Source organism: Pseudorca crassidens, chromosome 4, assembly GCF_039906515.1.
Source record: "Pseudorca crassidens isolate mPseCra1 chromosome 4, mPseCra1.hap1, whole genome shotgun sequence".
NCBI lineage: Eukaryota > Metazoa > Chordata > Mammalia > Artiodactyla > Delphinidae > Pseudorca > Pseudorca crassidens.
Genome location: NC_090299.1, coordinates 74624479 through 74638707, shown reverse-complemented (window position 1 = coordinate 74638707; position 14229 = coordinate 74624479). Strand labels below are relative to the sequence as shown.

General features: G+C 40.2%; 1 protein-coding gene and 1 long non-coding RNA gene across 25 annotated transcripts in view; one reads left to right on the top strand and one right to left on the bottom strand.

The window, feature by feature from the left end:
• Positions 1-239: 239 nt before the first annotated feature.
• On the bottom strand, positions 240-1616 carry LOC137223731 (uncharacterized). Its single transcript, XR_010943026.1, has 2 exons — positions 1153-1616; positions 240-746 (listed from the first exon to the last, which is right to left on the bottom strand). It is a non-coding gene; the product is annotated as an uncharacterized lncRNA (long non-coding RNA).
• Positions 1617-1827: 211 nt separating this feature from the next.
• The window catches only part of CLOCK (clock circadian regulator), a 135344-nt gene continuing 122942 nt past the window's right edge, over positions 1828-14229 (top strand). For 9 of the 24 annotated variants that reach the window (XM_067736051.1, XM_067736050.1, XM_067736042.1 and 6 more), the window contains exons 1-2: positions 2083-2263; positions 3240-3322. The gene's annotated coding sequence lies outside the window, so the exon portion shown is untranslated. Of the gene's footprint in view, positions 2009-2082; positions 2264-2473; positions 2558-3239; positions 3323-14229 lie in introns of those variants that run through there. The other 15 variants (XM_067736054.1, XM_067736052.1, XM_067736040.1 and 12 more) reach the window with 7 other exon arrangements.

Sequence of the window (14229 nt, the reverse complement as noted above, 5' to 3'; positions counted from 1 at the left end):
GACTCTCAACCACTGCGCCACCAGGGAAGCCCGCAAAGGTATTTTTGAAGATATGTGGTTCTAGATGATGCAGAATATGATATCACTTTCTCTAGAATAAACATCCACATCCTAGGAAAAGCATTCAAACCCTCTTGTCTAGTTGAAACCTTCCTTATCAGTATTATTAATCTTGCCTCATCTCTTGCTACCAGTATGTTAGGACTCATGATCGCAAGTGACAGAAAACTTCTCATTGGTTTAAGCAATAGATACATGAAAGAATTTATTGAGTAATTTAGCTGAAATTTCCAGAGTTATCTAGTCCACAATGGATTCAGGGCATCACACATGTCTCCAGGCCAAATCTCCATTTCTGAATCTGCTTTCTTCCATGTTGCCTTTTTTCTCAGAATCTGTGAGTGGGAAGATGGCTTCAGGCTTCCATTCTTCCAGACTTAAATCCATTGGAAAAGAGAGATCACCCTTCTTAGTAAGTCTAACCTAAGGCAGAAGATTAACTCAAATATGTTTTCCTCTGGAGTCCTGCCTCAGCCATATGGTCTGAGAGTGAAGAAAGGATAGTTCTCCAAAGGAAATGATCAGAATAGGGAAAGACTGCTAAGCAGGAAAAAAAATGTCTACTAAAATCCTGTCATATGATGACTCCATCATGCTTTCCCACTGTTGACAGAAAAATCCTCAGGTGAATGATCAGGGATCTGAATAAGTTCCTCGATTCTGATGTTCCTTTTCTCTTGAGTACACTGCAAGAATTTGAAATGTTTACTGAGATGAATGTTACTTTGAAGGGAGGATTTTATAGTCACAACAGTTGTTTATTTTTTGAAACAAGAAAATGACTTCTATTTCAAACCCCAAGGACATTCATTAAAATACGAAAACTATTAGGAATTAGGAAAGTAAAAGATCTCTTCCAATAATTTTCAACTACTGAAATGTGCTTTCCCTTGTGGACCAAGTGTGTCTTAACCATCGAGGGAAGTAATTTCCCCCTAAGATAAGGGGGAGATATTCACACGTTTTTCTAACATGGGAAGCAGTGCAAATTAGGGTCCTGGTTTATCCCCACTGCTTCATCTCCCATCTTCCTTTATACTGTCACCTGGCCTTTAGGATCAGGTAAAAAACTCCAAAGGAGCACATCCATACCTTCTTTGGCTTCCCTCCTCCAGCCAAGGATTCACGTCCGGTCTCCCCAGGCCCACCCTCCAATAAGAAGCGACTAAAGCAGTGCACCTGCAGGAGAGGGGAAGGGAAGAGTCTGGAGATCCAGTCACCTTCACAAATCCCCTCTTCAGTCCAAGGAGGCAAAACGCAAGTGATACCATTGGAAGGGGAAAAAAGTCTTTCACCCGCCAACACCCGAAAATTTTTTCCTGGCATTCGCAAAATGAGTTGCTTTTCAAGAGAGAGGGGGTCTGAGAGAGGGTCTGCTTTTTAGTCTCTGGATCCCTCATACAAGAAACTCTCCTTTCTCTCCTCCTCGCTCCTCGAATCCAGGGTGAACACCAAAGCCGCCCTGACCCAAAGTTAACACTCCCGGGTTCGGCCGCACCCTCAGCCGACCAGGCCCCGCCTCCCCTGCTTTCCAGTAACCGGTGCAGGGAAGGAGCGCCAGGGAGATCTCGGTTTTCCTGCACGGCCGGCGGCTGCCGCGGATCGCGCAAACGCGCGGCCCAAGGGAGCGGGAGTCTCCTCCGGCACCCGGGAACCCCTCCGCAGCTCAGGGCTGACTAACGAGGCAAGTCGCATGCGCACCGAGACGGGCCGGGGAAAGGGAGAGTGAGGGGAGGGGCGAACGCAGAGCACCAGCCGTCGGAGCCCGCGGGGGTCACTGATGACGCATGCGCCGAGAAGGAGTGCAATCACAGCCTCAGCTTGCGGCGACCGGCTTAAAAAAGGAAACACCCGAGACCCAGAGGGCGAAGGAAATCTGGCTGCCGACGCGTGCGCGCTCCCGGTGAGTGGCGCCCCACCGGGTGGGCCTGGGGCGTGACGTCCGCCGGTAGGCTTGCCTGGGCGGCGCATGCGTGCTACCGGTGCTGGTGGAGGAGGGGAAGGAAAGGGAGGGGGAGGAGGAGCGGGAGGCAGTCGCGGGGAATTGTTTGGGGGTGGGTGGGGGGCGCCGCTCAGCCCCAGGTACTGCCTGAGCTGGGAGCCACGGCGTCTTCCGGGCGCAGCCGGGTTAGCTGTTCCGAGTCACCGCAGCTAGGCTCCAGGGTGGGGGAGGGAAGAAGCCGGAGCCGCCGCAAGCCACACGGTGAGGGCGCGGGGAAGGGGAGGGAGCGGGGGGCGGTGTGTACGGGGCCGGGGGGCGGCGGCCAGGGGAGGGGCGGGCGGGTGCTGAAGCCCAAGTTTTGCCCGTCGCCCTAGTGTGTCTTTTCTCGGGAGTTGGGGCGGAGGCCCGCCCCGGTTGAGGGGCCCTCCGGAAAAGCTGGGGTTACCTGCGGGGCAGGGGCGGGATTGGGGTGCACGGCGGGGCCGGGTGGCTGGAGCGCGCTCTTGGGCTGGGGCCGATTCGAGCGGCAGAGCGGCCGGCAAAGCCGGAGACCGGGTGCGGAGAGGGCTTTCGCTGGGGACCCGTTAGGCCTTGTGACCCACTTTATTCCTGTCACAACTCGGGCACGTTTGGAGCGGAGCCCAATGGGGCGCCAGGACGGCCAGCTCCTCCGGGGAACCCCCGCCCTCCCGGCCCTCGGCCCTCGCGCCGCGGTCCGCAGTCCGTGTGGCGGCCACCGCCGCCCCTGGGCTGGTTCCGTTAGTGGTCGCGGTTCCGGGCCTCGGTCCCCGGGGAGCGCGCGGCTCCGCGCGTCCGACTCGAGCGACTGCGCGGGTTCGAGGGTGCCCCGCGCGGCGCCGCTACTCCTTCCTTCCGTCCACCCGCTCCCGCCTGCTCCGTGTCACCGCGGCAGCTGGCTCTTCTAGCTGCCTTTCCGCCGGCGAAGCCGGAGTCTTTATAGCTAGTCCTGGAGCTCTGGCCCCAGGAGTGTAGTTTCCAACGCGTAGCGCCGCAGAGCTTATATTCCTGAGTGCGTTTTCGCCGGTGTAGAAGTCGTCCTGTTAGTAATATCAGAATCCTGAAAGGTAAAAGCCTCGTCCTCTGACCTGGCAAATGAAAGATCGAATCAGGTGGCGGTTTCTTGCTATCAGAATGCCACGCTCTACGACCTTAAGCCTTTCTAACCTTAAAAAAAAGAAAAAAAAAAAAAGAAAAAAACCAATGTCTTCTTTTACAGTGAAGGAAAAGCCCAAGAAGTAAAGAAACTTTTACAGTAATTGTTGATTTGGCTATTATGCTGATCCCCCGAATCAAAAAAAGGTAATTTCACTTAAGTCTGCATTCTAATTTGTAGCTTCATTTTAAGTGATAAGAGGAGAAAATCATGCGGCGTTTTCCCTCTACCCGGTTGAAAAATAAACGTTCTAAAAAGGATAAAATTTAGGTAATGAGGTGCTTTCTCTGTTTTATAATCTTGGTGGGGGGGGGGGGAAGAAACTAACTCAGGTGTTAAGTAGTTGACTGAACAGAATGTCATTAAAGGTTAGCCTGAAGAAGATAGATGGAAGTTGTGGTAGAACTAGTCATGCTCAGCTGTGAAGAATGAGGAAGCTTTCTGTGTAATGACATGGAAAGATCTCCAAAATATGTTATAAAGCGAAAAAAAGCAAGATGTAGGACAGTGTGAATAATGTGCTACTTTGTGTGTTAAGGGGGCACCCGTGGAATAAGAATACAGATTTGTGTTTGTTTTTCTACGTACAAAGAAATCTGGAGGGATAGTGGAAAACTGACAGTGATGGGGCAGAGGGAGAAGTAGCATGGTGAGGGGATAGTGGGAAGTGACATGCACACTGTATGTCCTTATATTTTAAAATGTTTGTGACTATATTATAGGTTTAAGGTTAAACAAAGTTCTCCTCTCCAAAATAATTTGCTGTTTTTTTCTGTTGCTTGTCTTTCCTTCCTAATTTATGGTAATTTTGGCTATTTTCAATATGATTTCTTTTAATTTTTTTTAGGAAAATGAACTAAAATTGAAAGAGGCTGAGGTCACCAGTTTAACTCTTAAAGATGTTTAGTCTTATTTTGCTTTGCTAAAATATATGACGTTATTTACATTTGGCATTATGGCTGGATTATACTGTTTTCAGAGCATAGTTTGTCCTCCCTTCCTTTCTTCCCCAGGAATTGTAGTTGTATAAAATTTTACTTTTACTTATTTTAACTCCAAAGTTGTCATGACAAATAGTTGGAGAATATGAATACTCCATTAAAATGATAAAAGAATTGATTGTCCAGGTAGTTTGCTTTTCAGATTGGGAAATGGTTTTCTCAAGGCAATCAGACATGAACCTCAGTGCCATGTAAATTTATATTTATATACATGTATATAGTACTACTTATGGAAAATTAAACCGATAAGTCAATGATCTGTTGGTGCAAAACACTAAAAACTTCTTACAACTTATGGATTGTTATAAGCAGTATGTAATTTTGGTGGGTGGGTACTCAAAATTCCTCTGGTGGCTAATGTTGTATAATCAAAAGTAGTGAATGTTGAGTGACAGTTGCTATGGGCATTTTTGTTATGTTACCAGCATTCCTTTTTATTTTGTAGGATAGGATAATTGTGTTATTTCTTTTTGATCTGTAGGTCTCTAGTAGCCAAACTTCTGCAAATGGCATTTATTTTTCGTTTGAATTCCATGTGGGTCTATTCAGTCTTTTTGAAAAAACAGAATCATATTTCAAAATTTTACTTAAAATTTTGTTTTTAACATTATAGAAGTAAATCAATGTTCATGAAGAATTAAAACAATACAATGTATATATAATAAGAGAAAACGCCCTTTGCACACTTCCACTTTGTCACATCTCTCCCTAGAGATAACTGCTGCTAACACTGTTATATAACTTTCCAGTTTTTTTTTTCTGTGCATTTACAAACATAGACTTTTCAATCTTGAAAATAGAATTATATTGATTGATCGTCTACTTTGCCAGTTTGCCTCTACTGTGGGCTGTTACTAACCCACAGGACAGGGAAATGACCTGGAGTATGTGAGAAAGTTTAACGTGTAGTATACACCGTAGGACATTCTCATCTTTTCACTTGTGAGGGGCTGGTTGGTTTGGGGTACATTTACAGAGTTTGTAGTGAGGTCTTAACTGGTGTGAGCTTTATGTGATGTAGATTGAATTCACCTGTAAGACATGGATTCCATGGCTTTTATAGGACTCTTTAGGGTCCACATTCTAACGTTTTCTTTGGGTTTTGACCTGGTCAGTAGCTCACAGGTTAAACTTTGATTTTATTCTCCTGTACTTGCAGACCACTAGAAAGCCCCTTAGATTACATCAGCCTCTCCTGGTCCTCTGAAGTGAACCTAGGCAGGCTTTGTCCTTAACTAAGAGACATTGATTGACTTGGATGGAATCCAGCCTTGGATGGAATCCAGCCTTTGAAGCGGAAAGGGGAGAAGAGGCATTTTGGTCCGGTTTGTGCTTTACTGACAGCAGACAAGTTGCATGCATACTTCCACTCAGAGAGAACATTGCCCTTCTAATAGTTCCAGAGGTGGTGGTTTTTTTTGTATTGTCTTTGTTTTTTTAAACCAAGCTGCGAATAGTTACCAAGACTTAATTCTTTTTAGGTGATAGAAAGTTGAGTATTAGTCAAGACACTTTACTAAGCTATGTGACATACATAGAAAGATAAAGTATAATTGACCCTGCCCTCAGAGGGTTTGAAATCTAGTATGGTTAAAAGAGCATGTATGTAATGATTATAACACAAGATGGGAAATGATAGATTCCATAGATACATGAGGTTTGTAAGGGTAAGACTATTTCTAGCTTTTTATTTTTGTGGGCATGGAGTTTGGAGGGAGAGTAGATATCTCAACGTTTTAAATAGTTAAGAAAGGATAGAACATAAAGCTCAAATCTTAGCTCTTAAGGGGTAAGGAAGTAAGGAGTTAAATTGCATCCTCATAGCAGGCACTTATGAACACTAATTGATAGTTTATTTTTGTTTGCTTGCTTTTTACTCTCTCCCACTGGAAAGAACCATTTGATGTTTTATTTGATCATTATAATACAGCCTCTCTTAGATTTCAGGATTTTAGAATAGGAGATTTAATTCTGCCAGTTAACTATTGTCTACCATCTAATATGTCAGGCAGTGTTAATATTAAAAGTAAATTGTTGGGGCTTCCCTGGTGGCGCAGTGGTTGAGAGTCCGCCTGCCGATGCAGGGGACGCGGGTTCGTGCCCCGGTCTGGGAAGATCCCACATGCCGCGGAGCACCTAGGCCTGTGAGCCATGGCCGCTGAGCCTGCGAGTCCGGAGCCTGTGCTCCTCGACGGGAGAGGCCACAACAGTGAGAGGCCCGCGTACCGCAAAAAAAAAAAAAAAAAAAAAAAAAAGTAAGTTGTTTTTTCCCTCAAAGCACATATTTAATGTCCCCCCTCCCCCACATTTTTACTTCTGGTGCTATGTCAAATAAAATATTTATTTGCTGTACGTATTTTAAACTCTGAAAGCAAACAACAATATGGTGAAAACTCAGAGTTCCACAGCAAAACTACCTTTTATTGTTTGTGTCTCTTACCAGTTCTTCTCAGATGCATAAAGTAAAAAAATAATTTTAAAGTGTAGTTTCTTTTAAGCACTGTACCAGTGGACATTGTATTTTCTCCTTTTCTGAGTCTAAAATTCTAGATGGAGTGTATGAATTACAGAATACATTTTAAGTGTCAGAGCAATTTAATTCTTGCTAATTGACTGTGATTTTTATAATGGCATTTATATTTATAGGTTGCTTTACAACCATTTGTTACTTATTTTTATAGCTCTGTTAGGTATAACTCCTGTGAATTAGGTGGGTAAGAGATTGCTGTTTTTCTCCATGTATTTGATTATGCAAATGTTAAATTACCTAAACTCCTCATAAGTATAGTGTCAACTTTGAGTTATTAGTTATTTTAGGTGTGTATTTCATAAAGATGTAAGTCTACTTATTATTTTAAGTCTTAGAAGTCTACAGAAAAATCACTTGTAAAAAATAAATTTTTATGTATTATTTTTGACTTTCATAGGATACTGTTTAGAATGTGATTTACCTTTTATTTTTCAGAAATATTTTCTCATTTTTATATTAATAAGATCCAAGAATAAGACAAAAATTCCCATCTCTTTCAAAGAGGGCACATTTAATCAGATATGTACATTTTTAATTCCCATCCAAGATAGTAGAAAATGAAAATACAGATTGATTCATGCTCAAAATTTTGTGTTTAAAAAATAAAACACAAATGGGTGTTGCCACAATGAGGGTTAAACCAACAATTTGCTAAGAATTTATCATTTGCATTAAAATATGGCTGTAACATAAATAGCTTATTTCTTTCTTAATCTTTCCCCCAGTTATAAAAATAGTGTATCCCTAATGTAGAAAACTTGGGAAACATGCAGAGCATGAATTAAATTTTGAAAATACCACTGGAATTCTCACAACCACTAGACGCCATTGTTAACCTTCTGAAATATCTTCTCCCTGTGTTTTGCTTAGCCACATCACATGTCTATAAGTGTACATATACTTATAGACATCACATGTACACTTATAGACGTGATGTTTACAAAATGGTCTCATAATGCGTCCACTATTGTGCAAACTATTCACTTAACAGTGAATCTTGAACATTTTTATATCAGTATTTTTCTACAACATTATTATTTTTAATAGTTATGTGATATCCTCATTTATGTTTGTGTAATAATTTACTTACTGGTCTATTTCTGTTGGATGCAAGTTTTCAGTTTTTAAAATTATAAACAATGGGACTCCCCTAGCAGTCCAGAGGGTAAGACTCTGTGCTTCCACTGCAGGGGGCGTGGGTTTGATCCCTCATTGGGGAACTAAGATCCCACGTGCTCCATGGAGCTGTGAAATAATAAATAAATACTTTAAAAAATTATTTAAAAAATGGTCACTTTTAGAACTGACAGCATTAGTCATCTGGTAGAGTTGATACTTAAAAAAATTTCAATAGGATAGTCTTCAGAAGAATTAGAATTCAAGTAGAATTTTACTGAATTTGTATTAATGTCGAGATTAAACAGAAATTTTGTGCTTTTTGTTGAAAAAATATGCCAGAAGCATATGATAAATTATCTAATATTGATTCATAATAATGACTCCAAGATTTTTATAATGGTATATTTTCTTTCTAAGGTAGGTTTAACTTTGAATTGTATTAAAGTAACTTGGCATTTCATGAGCAAACATGATTTGGATAGCAGTGCTCTTGAATAAGCCTTCAAGTAAGGTAGGAATCTATGAAGCAGTCTTTACACACTCAATTAAAATTTAAGCTGTAACATTTTTTACAACAGAACAGAGAGTTTGTTTGATTGCTCAAAAAAACTTCCTTAAAAGGAAAGTCTGAATACCAAGAAAGAATACTTTCACCCAAAGAATTGACATTACCTGTGTATAGGATTTCTGTGAAATTTTATTCAACCCTTAGGTATCTATATCCTGTAGTTTAAATCGGGGAGAAAAACTGTTAGATTAAACTATTTTCAGGGGAAAATAGATATGATCTTAAAGTTTAATGCAGTAGTTTTAAGGTGTCTTCTGTTGCCTGTTTTTGGAAGTTACATATTTTATCAGGTTCCTATGACTATTTTTAAAAATTTTTATTTGAGTATAGTTGATTTATAATGTGCTAGTTTCTGCTATGCAGCAAAGGGAGTCAGTTATACACACACATATATACACTCTTTTTTAGATTCTTTTCCCTTATAAGTCATTGCAGAGTATTGAGTAGAGTTACAGTAGGTCCTTATTAGTCATCTATTTTATATATAATAGTGTGTATATGTCAATCTCACTCTCCCAGTTTATCCCTCTTCCTACCCCCCCCTCTGGTAACCAAAAGTTTGTTTTCTACATCTGTAACTCTTTTTTTTGGTTTTTTTTTTTTTTTTTTGCGGTACGTGGGCCTCTAACCGTGTGGCCTCTCCCGTTGCGGAGCACAGGCTCCGGACGCGCAGGCTCAGCGGCCATGGCTCACAGGCCCAGCTGCTCCACGGCATGTGGGATCCTTCCGGACCGGGGCATGAACCCATGTCCCCTGCATTAGCAGGCAGACTCTCAACCACTGTGCCACCAGGGAAGCCCAACATCTATAACTCTTACTTCTGTTTTGTAGATCAGTTCATTTGTACCATTTTTTAGATTCCACATATAAGGGATATCATATGATATTTGTCTTTCTTTGACTTACTTCACTCAGTATGACAATCTCTAGGTCCATCCATGTTGCTGTAAATGGCATCATTTCGTTCTTTTTTATGGCTGATATTCCATTATGTGTATATACCACATCTTCTTTATCCACTCATCTGTTGATGGACATTTAGGTTGCTTACATGTCCTGGCTATTGTAAATAGTGCTGCAGTGAACACTGGGGTGCATGTATCTTTTAAAATTATGATTTTCTCTGGATATATGCCCAGGAGTGGGATTGCAGTATCATATGGTAGCTTTATTTTTAGTTTTTTTAAGGAACCTGCATACTGTTCTCTATAGTGGCTGGACCAATTTACATGCTCACCAACAGTGTAGGAGGGTTCCCTTTTCTCCACACCCTCTCCAGCATTTACTGTTTGTAGATTTATTTTTATTTTATTTTTTATTTTTTTCCCTTTGCGGTATGCGGGCCTCTCACTGTTGTGGCCTCTCCTGTTGTGGAGCACAGGCTCCGGACATGCAGGCTCAGCGGCCATGGCTCACGGGCCCAGCCGCTGGGTGGCATGTGGGATCTTCCCGGTCCGGGGCACGAACCTGCGTCCCCTGCACCGTCAGGTGGACTCCCAACCACTGCGCCACCAGGGAAGCCCTGTTTGTAGATTTTTTGATGATGGCCATTCTGACTGGTGTGAGGTGATACCTCATTGTAGTTTTGATTTGCACTTCTCTAATAATTAGTGATGTTGAGCATCCTTTCATGAGCCTCTTGGCCATCTGTGTGTCTTCTTTGGAAAAACGTCTATTTAGGTCTTCTGCCCATTTTTTGATTGGGTTGTTTGTTTTTTTGAGCTGCATGAGCTGTTTGTATATTTTGGAGATTAATGTTGCTGCAGGAGGGTTGTCTTTTCATTTTGTTTATGGTTTCCTTTGCTGTGCAAAAGCTTTTAAGTTTAATTAGGTCCCATTTGTTTATTTTTTTTTCTTTCATTACTTTAGGAGATGGATTGAAAAAGATCTTGATGCAATTTATGTCAGAGAGTGTTCTGCCTATCTCTGTGACATAAATCACAGCAAGATCCTTTTTTGAAAAGGATCTTTTCACTTCCTAGAGAAAGGGAAATAAAAACAAAAATAAACCTCCTAGAGAAAGGGAAATAAAAACAAAAATAAACAAATGGGACCTAATGAAACTTAAAAGCTTTTGCATAGCAAAGGAAATCATAAACGATACGAAAAGACAACCCTCAGAATGGGAGAAAATATTTGCAAACAAAGCAACTGACAAAGGATTAATCTCCAAACTATGCAAGCAGCTCATGCAGCTCAATGTCAAAAAAAACCCAATCCAAAAATGAGCAGAAGACCTAAATAGACATTTCTCCAAAGAAGATATACAGATTGCCAACAAACACATGAAAGGATGTTCAACATCACTAATCATTAGAGAAATGCAAATCAAAACTACAATGTGGTATCACCTCACACCAGTCAGAATGGCCATCATCAAAAAATCTAGGGCTTCCCTGGTGGTGCAGTGGTTGAGAATCCGCCTGCCAGTGCAGGGGACACGGATTCGTGTCCCGGTCCGGGAAGATCCCACATGCCGCGGAGCAGCTGGGCCCGTGAGCCATGGCTGCTGAGCTTGCGCATCTGGAGCCTGTGCTCTGCAACCGGAGAGGCCACAACAGTGAGAGGCCCGTGTACCACAAAAAAAGAAAAAAAAAATCTACAAACAATAATGCTGGAGAGGGTGTGGAGAAAAGGGAACCCTCTTGCACTGTTGGTGGGAATGTAAATTGGTATAGCCACTGTGGACAACAGTATGGAGGTTCCTTAAAAAACTAAAATAGAACTACCATATGACCCAGCAATCCCACTACTGGGCACATACCCTGAGAAAACCATAATTCAAAAAGCGTCATGTACCACAATGTTCATTGCAGCACTGTTTACAATAGCCAGGACATGGAAGCAACCTAAGGGTCCATCGACAGATGAATGGATAAAGAAGATGTGGCACATATATACAATGCAGTATTACTCAGCCATAAAAAGAAATGAAATTGAGTTATTTGTAGTGAGGTGGATGGACCTAGAGTCTGTTATACAAAGTGAATCAAGTCATAAAGAGAAAAGCAAATACCGTATGCTAACACATATATATGGAATCTAAAAAAAAAAAAAAAAAAGGTTCTGAAGAACCTAGGGGCAGGACAAGAAAAAGACGCAGACGTAGAGAACGGACTTGAGGACACGGGGAGGGAGAAGGGTAAGCTGAGACAAAGTGAGAGAGTGGCATGGACATATATACACTACCAAATTTTAAATAGATAGCTAGTGGGAAGCAGCCGCATAGCACAGGGAGATCAGCTCGGTGCTTTGTGACCACCTAGAGGGGTGGGATAGGGAGGGTGGGAGGGAGGTGCAAGAGGGAGGGGATATGGGGATATATGTATACATATAGCTGATTCACTTTGTGATACAGCAGAAACTAACACACCATTGTAAAGCAATTATACTCCAATTAAGATGTTAAAAAAAAAAATGTTCTGCCTATGTTTTCCTCTAAGAGTCTTATGGTATCCAGTCTTCCATTTAGGTCTTTAATCCATTTTGAGTTTATTTTTGTGTATGGTGTTAGGGTATGACTATTACTTTTGATAGCGACTGCTTTTTTCCTTTTTCTTTTTTGTCATGAAAATAGGAAATTTGGGGGTGTTTATTTTTTCCATTTATTTATTCTCAGTGACATCAGATTACTAAAATATCTGGTTTTATTCTAAATAAAGCTTATTGTTATTTATTACCTGAAATTTAGTAACGAAGACAGCAGACTACTTTAAAGGTCTTAATTAGTTACATTTATAGCATGGTATAGGGATGAAGAGTGCACAGCTCTATAGCTAGCCTGCTTGGCATTTACATCCTGGTTTTATTGCTAGTGATTGGACAAATGTTACCTCAATTTCTCATCTGTAAAATGAAGATAATACTAGTTCATAATATTATGTGAGAATTAAACAACATGTGCAAAGTAATTAGAGTAATGAGTATTTATCACAGAGTTAATTGTTCAGTAAATGTTAGCTATTACTATTTCTGTCGTTTTGTTACTTTCATAGTGTGTACCAAACGTGGCTCTTATCATTTTTTGGAGGGGAGTTCCAATTTCAATAAGTTGCTTAGAGTTTTGTATCTACATATAGAGTTTGGGAGTACTTGACCTTTTTATGTGACTCAGAACAATGAAAAAGTTATTAGAAGATGTTGCCAGGGTGCGTGGTATTGCATATTTCTTTGAGATACTTTTGCCAAATCAAGTTATGGAAAAGCGGTGACTTTTTTTCTATGTCGAAACTTAAATTTTAGTTGAAACAATATTAGAAGTTATTTAGGAAAAAACCCACAAATTCAAATGAAATATGTTAGAACCTAAATTTTATTTTACAACTTTAACTTATGTAGTTCTATAGAAATTTCACAAAATTTTATTAGAAGCAAGAAGAGAAATGAGAGAAACATTAGTTAATGGAAAATGCTATTTCCAACTCTTACATGGTAATTTTTGTCTCCATCAGAAATGATGATGATATAATATCTGTACTTATAAAGGTCTCTGTTTCACCAGTAGTTTATTGTATGAAACAGACTTACATTGTTTAGCTTCTTTTTAGACTTGATCACATTCATATATTTTTCTTTAAGTCTCTTACTTTTGTTGGGGCCAATCATTATTAAAACTTAAGACTTTTTTCTTTTGAAAATAGTTTTGTGGTTTTTATAAAAATGAGTCTTGTTCCTTGGGAAAGAGTTAAAGTACCAAAAACTACAAAGAAAATCTATGATGAAAAAAATCACCCAAAATCTCAGGGATAAAGCTCTGTTAATATTTTTTTCAGCATTTTCTAAGGGAGTTGGGATGGGTGTGGGTGTGCATGTGTATGTATGTACATGTACATGTTACAATTTTATAGCAAGTGGAATATATGCAGTTTTATAAACTGCTTTTTTCCTCTCATCATGCTTTCTGTATATCTTTACTTGTAAAGTAATGTTTTCATTATTTTTATCTAGTCTTAGTCCTTTACTTTGTTTTCAGTTGACCCTTGAGCATTGTGGCAGTTAGGGACAATAACCTTCTTTGTGGTTGAAAAGGTCGAAAATCCACGTATAACTTATAGTGGGTCCCTCCATGGTTCATCCATATATGCAGTTCCTCAGTATTCAGGGTTCCACATCCTTTAATTCAACCAACCACCGATCGTTTATTACTGAAGTATTGGGTTGGCCAAAAGGTTCGCTTGATTTTAAGTAAAAATAGAGGATGTATTTCATTTTCACCAAGAAATTTATTGAACAACGTAATCATTAACAGAGCGAACTTTTTGGGGAACCCAATATTTACTATTGGAAAAAAATCTGTGTACAGGTGGACCTGTGGAATTCAAACCTGTGTTGTTCAGCTGAAATTCAACTGGTCAACTGAAATTCATTTACATTTTTGCTGATAATAGCCAAGTTTGTAACCACCATCAACTTTGACTTTTCTTTGAGTCATCTGTTTTGCATTCCTTTTTATCCCTCCTATTTTGCTTTTTTTGGTGTTAATCTAATTTTTTTTCCTGTTTTTCCTCCTATTAATTTGTTAGTTATATATTCTTTCATTATACCTTTAGTGGTTATTCTAGAGGTTAAAACAAGCATATTTACAATACAAATTACATATAATACAGATAATACAAATTATTACTTTTACCATTCCCCAATAATGACACCTTCTTACACATTAACTCATACTCCAACCTTTTTGCATTGTTATTGTTCTGTGTTTTATTTATACATATTTTAAACTCCACAAGATAGTATGGTTTTGGACAGTCAATTTTTGTTCATGTTTACCCTTTCCAGGGTTCTTCCGTCCCTCATTTCTGTTTCTGTCTGGGATCATTTTCCTTCTGTCTG